Source organism: Heterocephalus glaber, unplaced genomic scaffold (genome assembly GCF_053883595.1).
Source record: "Heterocephalus glaber isolate CG9 unplaced genomic scaffold, H.glaber_assembly_v1.0 deba00000594, whole genome shotgun sequence".
In the NCBI taxonomy this organism is placed as follows: Eukaryota; Metazoa; Chordata; class Mammalia; order Rodentia; family Bathyergidae; genus Heterocephalus; species Heterocephalus glaber.
The window spans coordinates 29,134,089-29,148,852 of NW_028258151.1; the positions used below are offsets into that span (position 1 = coordinate 29,134,089).

General features: G+C 36.6%; 1 protein-coding gene and 1 long non-coding RNA gene across 28 annotated transcripts in view; one reads left to right on the forward strand and one right to left on the reverse strand.

Annotated features, from left to right (window-relative positions):
- Positions 1-14,764, reverse strand: part of Lrrc4c (leucine rich repeat containing 4C) — a 1,178,862-nt gene that overhangs the window by 726,140 nt on the left and 437,958 nt on the right. The window lies entirely within an intron of this gene.
- On the forward strand, positions 533-10,790 carry LOC110350627 (uncharacterized). 2 transcript variants are annotated; one of them, XR_015448991.1, is made up of 4 exons: positions 533-689; positions 990-1,038; positions 4,355-4,449; positions 9,242-10,790. It is a non-coding gene; the product is annotated as an uncharacterized LOC110350627 (long non-coding RNA). The 2 variants fall into 2 exon arrangements; XR_015448992.1 differs by having other exon boundaries at positions 604-689; positions 959-1,038.

Below are 14,764 nucleotides of genomic sequence, written 5' to 3' on the forward strand. Positions count from 1 at the left end.
AATCAAAGACAGAAAAAAGTAAAGAGGGATCAAGGGAAGAAAGTAAAGAAAATAAAGACAAAGAAGAACAAAATGGAAGGAAGTGGAGAAAATGGAAGGAAGGAAGGAAGGAAGGGAGGAAAGAGGGACAGAAGGAGCAAACGAGAGAGTTTTCTTCCTTTTATAGTATTCATTATGAGCTTTTAGATTAGAGTGCTTGTAAAAATGTACCTTAAAATTGCACTGTAAATTATTTTTAAAAGTGTACTATCAATCTACTCTGTATGAACTTGGATTTCCTTTTCGTATCTAACCAAGATAAAACAAATTGTTAGACATTAATGGGTGTATTCTCTGTATAAGAAGTTAACGTAAATTTGAAATTAAGTATATTTACTCTAAAACTATTCATTTTATTTATTTTAATTTGTAGTTCATTTATTTTTAAAGTATTCCCTTGCTAAAGTGATATTGCAGTAGACAAACTAGAAAATACTGCCGAGAGATTAAGAGCTTATTCTATGGGATTGAAAAAGCAATTTGACCTCTATGTACATGAAATCCTTGACCTTCCTCAGCTGAGCTTTTCCTGGAAATTCAGATGTGTACTTCTCTTTGTAACCTCTGACTGATAAGGCGCATTGTGACCCAGAAGAAAACTGAAAATGACCAAGGAGTCAGAGGATCTCTGTAGGCTCCATGCACTCAAGGTAAATCTTGCTGGAACATGGCTGAGAAATGGGTTGTCTCTCAAAATGAACTCTCAGACCTAGCTGTTCATCCAAGGGAATTACAGATTTGAAAAAGGAGAAGGGAGTTTGCTACTCACTGTTAGATAGTGTTCCTGTGATTAAAAACAACCTCTGTGTTTCAGGGGGAAAGCAGATAACAATGCTTTAAACTGAACCAGTTCCTCAAAGAGCTCAGATCCTATCTGTGGTCTTTGCTTATTGCTTCGTATTTTTTTGTCTCGGTCTAGCTGAAACTGTCAGCTCTCTGACTCATTTCAGATCGTGGGCCCTGGACACACTGGAGCTGTGGCACACAGTGGTGCTTGATGTAAGTATGTTGAATAAGCCTGATTTTTCACAAGGCCATCTTCTGTACCCAGATGGAAGAGTGGAAAGGTTAAGATGAACAGGAAATTTGGAAAAGGTTCAGCTGTATAAGTTATTACAAATCTTCTGATAATAGAGTAGGTATTAAATTCATGAGACACTGAAAATTGAATTCCTGAGACAAGAGCTATTGTGACTAGAATAGCAAATGTCAGATCATGAATCTATTCACATGGCAAGGATCAAAAGATGATTAGCACGAGTGACAGAGTTGTTCTACTTTGCCTGAAACGGAGGCTCTATTTTGTTTTGAGGAGGTAAAAAGGGCTGCACAAATTTCTTTCATGCTAGGTTAACCTCTATTGAGCTCTGAGGTCAGGATTTAGGAGTTATGTACAGAACAAGTGAGGAAAATTCTTTCTTATTATGAACTTTTCCTTAAAATACCAACCCCCCTAATATGTAAGGACATCCTCTAAACCTTTGTTCATTTTTTTATTAATTTGTTTAATTTTAAGAACTATCTTTTAGGAGTACCTATACTAGGTACTATGTGTCTAGATTGGGATTTGTAAAACTATAGCCTTTGGACAACATTTTGATGATTGTTTGTTTTTAGGATTGGATTCTTACTGGAATTTACCCACACTCATTTATATATGAATCCCCTTTTACTAAGTTCAGTAATTGCTACAAAAACCATCTGGCCCACAAGGCCTAAAATATTCTCCCTCTGACCTGTAGAAATCAGCATAATGGTCAATTTCTAGTGAGTGAAAAATAAATGAATGACATGTCATTTTTTATATTTACAGTCTAGGTTAAGAAACTTTGTACATGTAGTTAAGAAGCACAAGAATAATTCTATAATTATTAAAATCAGAAATGTGAAGATGAACGCAGATGTCAGAGAGAAGGGAAGGTATGCTCTGAGCTTGGAAGAAAGAAAAATGCCCATTAGCTGACAAATGCAAGAATCTTCTGGAAGCTAAAAGTAGGATTCTTTCCTCCAGCTTCCAGAAGGAAAGCAGGACCCACCTTGACTTCAGCTCAGTGAAACTAACATCTGACATTCAAGCTCCCGGACTATGAGATAATAAATTGATATTATTTTAAGCCAATAAATTTGTGAGTTATAATAGCCAAAGGAAATTCATACCCAAATCTACATAAGTTTTGCACCTTGACCTAGGAATGAGTTTACTCCAAATAATCCTGTGTTGTAATAAACATCTTTAGCTAAGGCAGGAAATATACATAGAAAAAGGTCAATGAAACTACTTTTGGGGGTGATGGGTCCTGGGAAATGACTTTCATAATAAATCCTTGTTACAGCACTTAGAGCACTCCAGCTGCCCGCTGCAAGTGAGAGAACTTTAATCCTGGTGAAAATTCTGTATATATGCAAACACGCAGTGTTTTTCATAACCTCAGCAGACAGAAAAATCTACTGAGGCCCATATTTAATCCAAAAGGGAAAAACTCACTTGGCTGAATTTTTCAAGAAAACAATTATAAATTTTAGGGAAGATTAATTGCTTTTCAAATTAATTAGCAGACTATTTCTGGAATGGAAACTAGAAATAGTATCATTGTTCTGCAAGCGTATTATTTGAGGTAAATAGCCTGGATGGCAAATTAAATTTGTTAAGAAAATTCTGAATATAAACTATATGGACATAATTGAGGAGACAGAGGGTGATAAACTTTTAATCATGCAATAAGGAGTTCAGACTTCGTCATTTACACAAATGCAAAAAATTTAAAACTTCAATAACCTGGAACAATCAGCAGTGCAAACGACTTAAAGGAAGGGTAATTTCTCAAACATACAATTATTATTATTGCAATGAATTCACTGTAAAAATTATAAATTTTCCTGCCATGCTAACATAGGTGCACTGCACCACTTATTGTTTAAAATTAGGCAACGCTATTGCAATGACTGTCACATATGAATGTCACATTGCAATTTTACACTATATGGCAAGTGCTGTGATGTCCCAGACTGAGTTTTACAGGCCCCCAATTATATGTGAACTTAATTCCTCAATGAGCCTCATCGACGGCACAGAACTCCATGGGAAATAAATTTTTCAGAAGGTAATGTACATATTCTACTTAGGCATATAGAAATGTGACCATTTCCCAAGGACATAGAGTAAGTAGAAGGGACAGGCTCTGAATTCTGCAATAATTTTTCCCAAAACTTTGCAATATAGCTTAAAAATAATAGAAGTTATCATGACATGAATATGCTTTGAAAATTGAAATTCATTATTGCGAATGTGTTACTGATATAAAATTCATCCTTTTTCCCTGAATTGGTTTAAAACAGTACAGCTCTCCTACCACAAATATCTAGGATTCAGGAAAAAAATAAAATAACTCAAAGCACTTAGGTCTTTTCAGGGAATACTGAAAGATGGGAAGCCTTTGAAAGAGAAACACACACCCACACCCACACACGTACATATACACACTTTTTAAGTGTTGTAGTGTCTATCATTCCATAAAAGAACTTTGCACATACTTCATCTACTTAAATTTTTGTAGCTGTACTTATTTAGAAATGAAACAGTCTTTAAAGTGCAGATGGCACTGTAGAAAGAGATTTAGTATGAGAGAGTCATATGTGTGTGTGTGTGTGTGTGTGTGTGTGTGTATATATATATACATTTTTTTTTTTTTTTTTTGGTACCAGGGATGGAACTCAGGACCTTGTGCTTTCCAGGCAGGCACAGTGCCTCTGAGCAAAGTCCCCAGCCCAAGAACATCCTATATTGAACAGCAACTCATGTGAGATTCTGTTATTTCCATGGAATGGGGATGGGACGTTTTGATACATGAGGTTAAGTGAGGTAACCAAGGCTCCTAATGCTCCTCGTGGCAGATAATGACCAGGCGTACATCTGGTGTGCATACCATGAGTGCATCTATCTCTGCCTCAAACAGCAGTCAGCTTCTCACAATTTGCATTCAGTGTCACCAAGGTTTGCTCTTAACAACATCAGCATGTCCTCCTTTTTTTTCTCCTTTCAACTCTCTGTCCTGGAATAGATGTGCACTCAATCTCATCTCTGCTACTGCTTGTCCATTTGTAGACAAGGTGCCCTGACAAATGGCACTTACCCTCATATTTCCTTCTTCTTAACTGGTCATGGAAGACATTTCAACAAAAACACTTCACAGAACGGTTTGTTTTGGTGCTTCACATACAAAAATGTTACCTTTCAAGAGTCCTCATTAAAATGACTATTTCTTCTAGAAAAGGAAGTGCTTAAGAATGTTCTTCTCTTTAACACTTTCTTCTCCAGGAAATGTCCACAAAGAAGAAAGAAAAGAAGAAAGTCTCAACAAAGTACAGCACTACAGGATGCAAATATCCAAGCCTTGCCTCTTCTCCAAAGATGTAAGTATACTTGTACCTTTCATTTTTGTTTCCTCTGTATTTGTTACATTTGCTGTTCAGCTGAACAGCTCATGCTCTCTTCTGCTTGCCAGAGTTATATTAGCCTGTGGGAGGTCCTTGAATTCTAACTATGTTGAAGGAGAGCCCGAAGACTTCCCTATCTTGTTTGAGACACTCATTAAAGAAGCCTAAATGGTGTTTAAACTCAGGGTATGTGACCTCGGATGATTGCTTTCACTTTCTCAGTCTGTCTGCTCTTCTCCTTATTGCTCTTTCACAAGCTTTATTCTATCTTATCCTCTTCTGTGGTCCTTCCAGCCTGTCTTTCCAGTATAGTAACACTGAACTGAGAGGGTAGTCCCTTTTGCTTTTGTACCATGTCCCTATCTTAACCTATTCATTTTGCAATTTAAAGAACAGGTAGGCTGAGGGATGTGAATTCAGGATTATTAGAGTTTCTTGATCTTACATAGATACATGTATTTCTTCAGCTTCAACTGCTTCCTTTGTGAAATGATAAATGGTAGAAGTAGGAAGCAAGACAATAAACAAAACATTTGGGACGACAGGATTTGTTTTATGTTTTTGTTGTTCTTCTCAGCACTCATGGTAATCACTGATACCAAAGAAAGCATAGTACAATAATTTACTGTATAATAAGCATAACGACAATACATTCATTGGTTTGTATGTGAATTAATGTAGCCATTCTCACGGTGTTCAACATTGCTAGATCCTGGGTTTTCTTTCTATTCAAGTCTCCAAAGTGTTGCCTCAGTGATACTCTTGTTATCCTGATTTCTGCTGTTCACTTCAGATCCCCATCTTTTCTCCTTAAAATAGGGAATTTTGTTTAATCTGTGATCTCAGTCAGTGTCCATCCTCAAACTTTCACTCAGATTTCAATGTCTGTTTTTATTTTGTGAATCTATGCTGTCGTACATGTCTTTTGCAAGCGCATTTCTGCCTATGCCAAGCCACAGACTCCAGGCCTGTTGTCTGCACCTGCCCTTCCAGTTCATCCACTCTGCCACTATCTGTGCACAAATGAGCTTAGGGGCATTTTGGTGTAAGTGTTGAAGGTACCTTTGCGGTCCATGTTCTTTCTTCTGCTCTTTCTATTTTTTTTTCCCTTCAAACTTATTTGGTGCCTAACAATATTCCAAATACCTCTAATAAGATGGAAAACACAGAAGAAATAGACACATTCCTAGACACGTATGAATTAACAAAGCTGAATCAAGAAGACATAAAAATTGTAAAATATCCAACATCAGTCAATAAAATTGAAGAAGTACTTAAAACTTTATCAACAAAGAAAAGCCCAAGTCATGAGGGATTCACTGCTGAATTCTACAAGAACATTAGAGTAGATGTAATGCCACTATTTCTAAAGCTCTTTAATGAAATTGAAATGGAAGAAATATTCCCAAACTCATTCCTGGAAGCAAGGATACCAAAACCAGAGAAAGATCCAACCAAAAAAAAAAAAAAAAAAAAAAAGGAGATACAGGCTAATCTCCTTAACAAACATAAATATAAAAATCTTCAGTGAGATAATGGAAACTAGAATGCAGAAAATCATCAAGAAGATTATACACCATGACCGAGCAGGATTCATCCCAGGGATGCAAGGATGGTTCAACATGCACAAATTAATAAATGCAATATACCACACTAATACTTTACATATATAAATATATAAATATGGTTACTATTCATCTTATAGTTTTAAAAAGGCAATCAGAATGTTTAATTAAAGAACTTATAGAACTAGTACCTCTTGAACAAAAAGCTATATGATATTAAAATTGAACAATAAAGTTTGGTCAAAATAAGCATGAATTATCAATTTTTTTTGTGGCACTGGGGATCGAACCCAGGTCCTTGTGCTTGTGAGGCAGGTGGTGATAGATTATCAATTTAAGAGGTGATTCATTCATTAGGTGAATAATTTTGGAGAACTCTGCTGAACAGATGACCTCTCTCTTTAAGAGATGAACAAGACCTCGAAAGCAGAAGGTCCTGAGTTGGGTGCCCGGTACAAAAAAAGAAGAGATCAACAAGATCTTGCACGTGTTTTATAAATATACACACACATATACATACTTGTACATGTATATATGTGTGTGTATATATATATATATTTAAAATTTACACACACTTACATGTGAACAGATATACATGTATAAATATATATTATATCTGTGTACAGTAATATCTTGGTTCACAAATGCTTCTGTTTGCGAACACTTTAATTAGGTTCAAAAACAGAAGCAGTTGGTAAAATTTTGCTTTCATTTGTGACTTCATCTAGGGAGATGTACATGATTGTGGCCATCTTCCTGAGAATCGTGGAACAAATTAAGTTCGTTAGCCGAGGCACCACTGTATAATATATACATGTGGATATGATATTTGTCTACATGTGTACATTATATAGGTATGTGCACATGTGTGTGTTATATGTTACAAATCATAGCCAAATTTAAGGCAACTTACACACCTCAAAGTAAGAGAAAAAGCATAAATATTAAGCCACTTACCTATGTCTATCAAAAATATTATGAAAATAGCATGCCCTCATATCATTCATGAACATGGTTAGATAAAAGGGAAACAATTCAGAAGCTTAATTTAACATGACTCAGAACCTAATAGCATCAACTTTGGAAAATACTGGGGCATAGGGGAGCCACAGATTGCTCAATATTCTTTCATTATGTATGGTTATTTGCTATTGCTAGGACAATATCTGATAATATATTATTGCACATGCAAATGTTAAATAAAGCAAAGAGATGATTTGATCCCTGAATGATATCAAACCTCTTGAAAGAAACTCAAAAGATTCTCCTCACTCTTCCTACTTCTTCTCCATAGAAGGATTTGCATTCATATTCTTTACAGAGCCCTGGAAGAACCCCTGAATACCCCCGAGTTTGCTGCCTAAGTGCCTAGGGAAGATATAGGGAAGATAGATAAGAAACCTATTTATTGGCTTCTTCTCTATTTTCACAGACTTTGTGTATTCCTTGTGGTGTGTCTTGTCAAGTACCTTACTTTGGCCAATGGAACAGGGAAAGCAAATGTCTTCTAGTTCTAATCCTAGACTTCAAGTATTTCCTTGATGCATTGACCCCATGAAAAGAGTCTGTGCTACTCTGCTGGAGGATAAGTGCCCAGAGAGAGAGAAGCAGAGACTCTTGTTATTTAATTCCTCCAGTTGAGAACAGCCTACTTCATGTGACAATCAACTGACCTTGGACATGTGAATGAGATGCTTTCAGTTTAGCAGAGCTTTCCAAGTAATGCCAAACTAATAAATGCTATTTACTATAAAGTAAGCCTCCGTTGAGAATTTGTGGTTGTCTTCTAAACAGACAAAGCTGATACTACGGGGTCCATTTTAACTGCGGAGCCAACTGATGAAGATAAGACAGATTACAACATTCATACAGGAAGAAATAAAAACAAACGAATACAACTGACCAAAATTTAGAGTATGAGAAATTAACAGAAAGTTTAAAGGCATGGCCTTGTCTGGGGATATGAGCATTTTCTTTGCAGAACTTCCAAGATCCACTGGAGGTCAGCTAGGCTTCAAGAGCCTATGCAAAGTTCTCAGCAATCATGCCTTGGAGTAGTCAATGCATATGAAAGAGAAAACTCCATGAGAATGCTGGAGGAAGGTTTGGGAAATTATAAAATGTCAAAATAATCCAAAATCTCAGAAATGTGGGTTTATTTAACATTTTAAATGCATAATTGTGGATTCTTCTACCAGAAAAAAATCAAAATTTAGGATGTAGCTAGTGTTAGAGGAGTTAATCAGCTAATAGAACGAAGATGAAAACTACCATTTAAAAAAATTTAGAACAGATGTTGAAAAAAAAACAGATTTAGGTTTTTAAAAATCCTCCTGCTTTCTTGAATCAACTATCCTAGATAGTTAAAGCATAGGTAAGACACTCCCTGTGATAGCCAAGCTGACTCCATTTTGAGCCTCAAAACTACTTTTTACCTGTGCTGGGACAAAGTGCTTACACTTGGACAAAGCACTCAAAACCCCTGCATCCTGTTTGGCAGTAAACTTGCTGCAGTTGCAGGATGTTTTGTAGCTCACCTAGTGTGTGTGTGAAACTTCCTTGTGCCCCCTACTAACCTCTCATGATTTTGCTTCTGTAATATTCCACTTGCTCTCCCCTGAGCCCTCCCCAGTTGAAAGCATGATTTAAAAGGAGAAATCAAACTACTTCCCATTGCTGAGGAAACTTTCTGGGTACTAGCCCCCCTTAGCCACAAGCTATAATAAACGGGCCTGAATCTGACACAGAGTATGGAGTGTGTCTATTGTTCTAACTCGCTTGTACATAACACCCCTAGAGGAATGGAGGAGGCAATGGTGACCCTGAAACCCTTTGCTCTGCTTCCTTGGTACCCTCTGAGTCACTAATACAGAACTTCCAGGACTCAGCAGGGCCAGGTGTACAAACCAACCACCATCGCAAAGTTGAGACCAATGGTTGCCAAAGGACTTTGTTTACATGGGAGAGCCTCCCACCCATGGTTTAATATGTATTTCTACATATGTGAATGTTATAATATCCACATGGGCCTCTTCTATCAAATGTAGAAAGCTCAGCAGACTAATTTGGGACCTCACTTTTTTTTTTAAAGAAATTTAATTCCAAGGTCTATTCATCCACTTAAATATTAACACTTGACAAGAGTTCCAGCCTCTCAGAAGAATCTTTCCTTATGATTAATTCCTCTCTTTCTTGACTTTCAGTCTCTGTCTCATGAAGACTTGCTTGGTCTCCTGACACGGAGCCCAGTGTGTGTCTTTTCACGGGAACGGATCGTGTTTCCCTGGCTGATGAATCCTAACATTTAGTGTCTCACTGAGGATGACAGAGGATGGCTCGCTCACATCAATGTTAAAACAGTGCCAAATGCTGCAACATCTGTTCGCTGTGGATCCGGGATTAATACACAAAGCCATGATAAGAATCACAATATAATTCTTAGGTTAAAACAATTACAAATTAATGTGCCTATCCTTTCCCATAAAGTTTAAGCTCTTCAATACGATAAACACAATCCCTGATTACCTGACTCTGCCTGACTCCTTCTGAGTACTCAATCTACAACTCTGACCTTCCTGTGCAAAGTATTTGGAGTTCACCCAAAGCCCCAGGCCAAGTGCTGTTCTTCTGCCTTCACAAATGAGCTTCTCTGTGCCCAGGATGAACTTTCCCACAGCTTTCCACATGGAAAAGTGTGCTTCCTCCTGTAGAACACTGCCTCCATTGTAAGTTTGAGCCCAGATTATGCAAGTTAAAGATTTAAAGAGACTTTCTGCCTCAAAATAAAAATAAATAAGTAAGTAAAATTAAAAAGTGCTGGAGATGAAGCTCAGTGGTAAGGCCTTAGGTTCAATCCCCAGCACTACAAAACAAAACAAAACAAAAACAAAAACATTCCTCAGTATTAATTTCTTTTTCTTTTTTTTTTCTTTTGGTACCAGGGATCAAATTCGGGACCTTGCGCTTACGAGGCAGGCTCCAGAACCACTGAACTAAATCCCCAGCCAGTATTACTTTCCATGGGATGATAAGCACCCACACTTCTATTTGTTTTCTAAATATATTCCTTTGCCATTGCATTATATTATTAATGTGTATATTTTAGCTCCACCCATTGACAACAAATGGCAAAGTATTAATATAGCAGTTTTTATATGTTCACATAAATAAAATCAGTTAATCTTTATAGCTCAAAGGAATGACATCATTGTTATCATCATGTCCATCTTACAGATGAGTAAAGGGAGGGACAAGCCCAGGCATGGTGGTACACACCTGTCATCCTAGAACTTGGAAGGCTTAGGCAAGAGAATCACAGGGAGTTCAAGGCAAGCTTGGACTACACACTGAGACCTGGGCTCGAAAAAAAAAAAAGAAAGAAAAAGACAGAGGAAAGAAAGGAAGAAAAGAAAAGAACTTTAAAAAAAAGAAAAGAAAAGAACATCTGAGTAAAGGGAGGGACAAAGAAATTACATAGTTATGATTTGTATCCTGGAAGATTCCAGCAAATACATACTATGTTGCCTCTCAACACTGTATAACCTTTAGAAGTCTAAAAGAATGTTCTGATGCTTCTGTCCTCTCTTTTCTGAAAGGAAGTTGATGAGAGACGTATTATTTCCACTACTCTTACTTCCACTCCACATCTGGGATATTCTTGGTTTGAAAGACACTACTATTCTGGACACTGTAAAAAAGCCTTCCAAAACTTCAATGGTAACAGTAAATACAAACACTATATATTTAATTTGAAACAAAATCACAGCCATCAAATACTTACATGCTGCAATTATATTACTTTGTCTATTGCAGAAAACTCGTGGAATACATTTCCTATTCTTATCACTTCAAAAATAGCTTTGGGGTCCCTGTGTAATTATAAACATAGGCTCCGAGGGAAACAAGATTCAAGACCCTGGCTTGAGGGTATTTTCAGATCAGCAAAGGCATTTTTATGTTGTGGACACCAGTTACAAGATGCCCACAATCAGTATGATGCTACTGGTTCTTGAAAACAGGGTAGAGCAAAAATAATTAAAGTGGACAAAAGTTTAAGAATGTGGTGTGGGGCATTATTAAAACTACTGATGGCAAAAATGCTTTTTTCATAGTCCAACTGGTAGGGAGTCCAACATCTAATAAAATGCAATTTTCTGCGGAGTAGATGTTTACTACAGTGATTTGATTTCTTCAATTATGGAATCAAAGACTATGATAGATAAAAAAAACAAAAGAAAGATTTCAAAAGGGAGGACTGGATAAGTGTGAAGAACAGCATCACTATAAATATATTTCCTAAAGCATCTGATAATCAGGATTCCATCCTGATCACTGCATTGTCAAAAGGCATACTTTACCGGTTTGATGTCAACTATCTACTATTCAACTTGCGCTTTCAAGTGTCCATATAAAGTCTCCATTGAAAGATTTTTCTCTATCCTCTTTCTGTTGGTGATATCTATCACTTTAGATGTCACTTTCCAAGAAAACACATTGTAGTGTATCTGAGGCAGTAAAAGTCCTTCCCTTGACAATTAGGAAAAGTCCACTGAAAAAGGATCTTTGTCCTCATGTGTTTATGCCAGACTCCTCTTAGCTCCACCCCTCAGCATCTTATTACTGGTTTGTGGTTCCACTTGGGTATCTCATGGGTCCTTCAAAACTTACCAGATACTAAATGCAATTCAATTATTGCTTGTCCACAAAACAACCTTTTAAAAAGTTTCAGAGATTATCATTTACATTAGTATTAAAGTCCTCAACCTGATGATCAAATCAGACATCCAGGATGTAGAAGGAATGCCAGCACTCTGAGAGCCCATAGGCAGAGGCAAACTTGTGAAAACCTTATAGAATAAAGGTGAAAAAAAATAAGACAAACACTGAAATCCAACATAAAATATGGGAACAGCCGTCTAATTCCATTCTACCCCTATACACACAATCTATCACAAAATTCTGCCTTTCCTAATCCAGAGAGAACCACCAAATCCCTCCATTTCTCTCTCCTCTCTCTCTCCTCCAAGCTACCATTATTTCTTCCATTTATTACTGCATTAGTTTTTTTTCCATTGATCTTCTAAATTTTATCTTTGTAGAATCCACAGGTTCACACTTGTAATCAGAGTGATTTTTTTTCATGCAAATCTTATCATCTTTCAATTTAAAACCCTTTCTGGGTTTCCATTCTTCAAAGTATGAATTTTTAAGTTTTTAGCAATGCTTTGGTATGTACTTTACCCCACAACTTTTATCATACTTGACCCAATCTTTAGGTACCTAATTGGGAGGAGACTTTTGTACCTCAAAAAATATTGGACAATATTTGGAGACACTTTTGATTGTTACAAATGTTCCAGTGTATATTATAGTTTTCTAGTAGATAGAGGCCAGAAGTGCTGCTAAACGTTCTATAATACCTAGGACATCTCCCCTCATAACAAAGTTTACCTGCTCAAAATATCAGTGGTGCTAAAGCTGATAAATATTGCTCTAACTTTATCTATTGCTCCTCTCTTTTGTGCTCCTTTGATTTAAACTACTCTCTAGCATGTTTCACTTTCAGGAATTAACAATAGACATAGATGTAATTCAGAAATATAATATTTCTTTTTCCTGATGTAATGTGCATATTTGCCCATCTGATCCTTTCTCCATGACTTGATTAATTACCTTCATCTTTAGTTCTCAGCATAATAACTTTCTGAGGGAATCATTTTCTGAATTGTTTTACTAGACATGCTAGATTTGTTTTCTTTGTCATAAGTTGCCATAGAACTTGGTATTTTCTCTCATAATTACACTTTTCTTAACAATTGCTATTATAATATAGTAAATTCCTTGGAGGTACATCATGTCCATCCCTATTCACTTCATCCCAATGACTTAATACAAAATACCTTGATCTTCATATATTCTTGCAATATTTTTAAATACTTAATACATAAGTGACTAAATACATTCATGAATAGACTAAAAAAAATTAGCAAACCAGATTTGAGTTCAAATTTCAGTTGGGCAATATAGGCATAACTCCCATTACCACTTAATTTTCTAGGATTGGGAAGTGGCTAACTAATGATATCAATGAATATTTTGTAGCCTTTAGATTTCAAAAATCTCATTTAAATATCCTCAATGTGAAAGGAAGCTCAAAAAGTCTAAATCAATTTTTCCCAGCACTTAGTCTTGTTAGACTCCAATGAGCCAAAACCAAGTGTGATGGAAAGTCAAAGAAAAACTAAACATATCTCCCTTGGAACTCGAATAAATGGTTTTGTCATTTTATGTGTCTCACAAAGAAAACTATTTTCTTTGCCTACATCATATTTAATTGAATATTACAATATCCATTCCTACTGTCACTTCTTGAGAGTAGGAGCTTTGGAATATCTTTTTCCCTTGTATGAAGATGTTAGGCATCTTTTACATGTATCTTCTTCCTCTATAGAGAAACATAAAATCTTATTAGAAAGAAATGAAGACTTTTATACAATTTCTTGGGGATAGGGATTTTTTTCTCATAGGCAATAGTTTACTCAAAAGTCTAAACCTGGAATAGGTGGAATTTGAATGGTTTGATCACAAAGGAGAGTTCCATTTGGTTGAAAAAAAAGTTCTATGTAGACATCGACTCAGATTGCATACCCATTCATTCAAGCTGCAGACGATAATACAATGATGTGGGTTGGGAGATATTCCACTATGACTAGAAACATTGTGTGACTCTCCTAACACTGAACTTTAAAGAAATGGGAATGACACTAGATTCTTTCAACAAGCGGAATGTAAATTGAACCACACAAGAAATGCCATGGTTTGATCTAGGGTGAAAGAGAAATGCCTTCCTGGGGAGGAAGAGTGTGTTCTCATCAAATGAGTATTTGTATCCTCCTCCTGCTGCAGAGTAAAAGAAAGTAACCCGCAGAGTAGGTAATACAGTGTTTATGATGCACAGAGGTAGAGGGGTTGGTTTCACAGTCATGTGAGTCTGCATTCTAGACCAGGAGAGACAGTGTCTGCTCCTGGCAGAGTTTGGGTTAGTACATTGCAGCCATTTCTTGGGTGTACAAATAAGAACTCATGTATTAGGCAAGAACATAGGTCAAAATCATCTAGAAAAACTAAAAGAATAAAGACAGAAGGAGAGCTGAGATTTCCTTTCCTCTGGATAAGTATGGGGTATAGTGAGTGTGGAGGGAACAGGTTGAGAGCCTAATCTTTTGTCTATTTTGATAGATTTAATAGATTCCTAACTATCAAACTACTATAATATGTAATTATTTTCAAGAAATGCAAAGGATTGTAAGGCTACTATTGCTTTACAGTGTCTTCTGACATATTCCAAAGGTGCAGAGCTACCCAGTGTCTTCTAGTTTATACAGATTTCCACAAGAGGTACATGGTGGGCTAGGGCCAGACAGACATTTAGCTCAGTGGCACCACGCCTGCCTCACAAGCGTAAGGTCCTGAGTTCGATCCCTGGTACCAGAACAAAACAAAACAAAACAAGAGGCCTATGGTCTAGGTACTCAGAGTCAGCACTGGCTGAGCAATAAAAAGCAGCACTTGTATCTCTCAGGCACTAAGCATCAAGTTCATATAACGACTTAATCCTCTTAGAGGCTATAAGAAAGGTATAATTCTTATCTTCATTTTACATTTGACAAAATAGAAGCTGAAAGAGGTTAAATAATCTGCCTAAGGTTAGCCAGAGAGTCACGGAG